Genomic DNA, 1,061 nt, shown 5'->3' on the forward strand with positions numbered 1-1,061 from the left:
TTAAATTTTAACTGGTTTTTGCCAGTTGGCTTAAATCTTTACCAGAATTAATTTTTTTGGCTTAAATACTAACCAGTTGACACAAGTTTGACTTGAATGTTAACCAGTCGACACCAGTTAGCTCAACCGTTAACCAGTTGCTACCAGTTTGGCTAAAATGTTAATCGGTCGCTACCAGTTTAGCTTAACCGTTAACCAGTCGTCACCAGTTTAGCTTAACCGTTAACCAGTTGCCACCAGTTTGGCTAAAATGTTAACCAGTCGTCACCAGTTGGCTTAACCGTTAACCAGTCGTTACCAGTTTGGCTAAAATATTAATCGGTCGCTACCAGTTGGCTTAACCGTTAACTACTTGCTACCAGTTTGGCTAAAGTGTTAATCGGTCGTCCCCAGTTGGCTTAATTGTTAACCAGTCGTCACCAGTTTAGCTTAACCGTTAACCAGTTGCCACCAGTTTGGCTAAAATGTTAACCAGTCGTCACCAGTTGGCTTAACCGTTAACCAGTCGTTACCAGTTTGGCTAAAATGTTAATCGGTCGCTACCAGTTTGGCTTAACCGTTAACTAGTTGCTACCAGTTTGGCTAAAATGTTAATCGGTCGCTACCAGTTTGGCTTAACCGTTAACCAGTTGCTACCAGTTTGGCTAAAATGTTAATCGGTCGCTACCAGTTTGGCTTAACCGTTAACCAGTCGTTACCAGTTTGGGTAAAATGTTAACCAATCGTCACCAGTTTGGCTAAAATGTTAACCAGTCGTCACCAGTTGGCTTAACCGTTAACCAGTCGTTACCAGTTTGGGTAAAATGTTAACCAGTCCACACCAGTTGGCTTAACCGTTAACTACTTGCTACCAGTTTGGCTAAAGTGTTAATCGGTCGTCCCCAGTTGGCTTAATTGTTAACCAGTCGTCACCAGTTTAGCTTAACCGTTAACCAGTTTCCACCAGTTTGGCTAAAATGTTAACCAGTCCTCACCAGTTGGCTTAACCGTTAACTACTTGCTACCAGTTTGGCTAAAGTGTTAATCGGTCATCACCAGTTGGCTTAACTGTTAACCAGTCG

This window comes from Phycomyces blakesleeanus (genome assembly GCF_001638985.1).
Source record: "Phycomyces blakesleeanus NRRL 1555(-) unplaced genomic scaffold PHYBLscaffold_26, whole genome shotgun sequence".
Taxonomy (NCBI): Eukaryota; Fungi; Mucoromycota; class Mucoromycetes; order Mucorales; family Phycomycetaceae; genus Phycomyces; species Phycomyces blakesleeanus.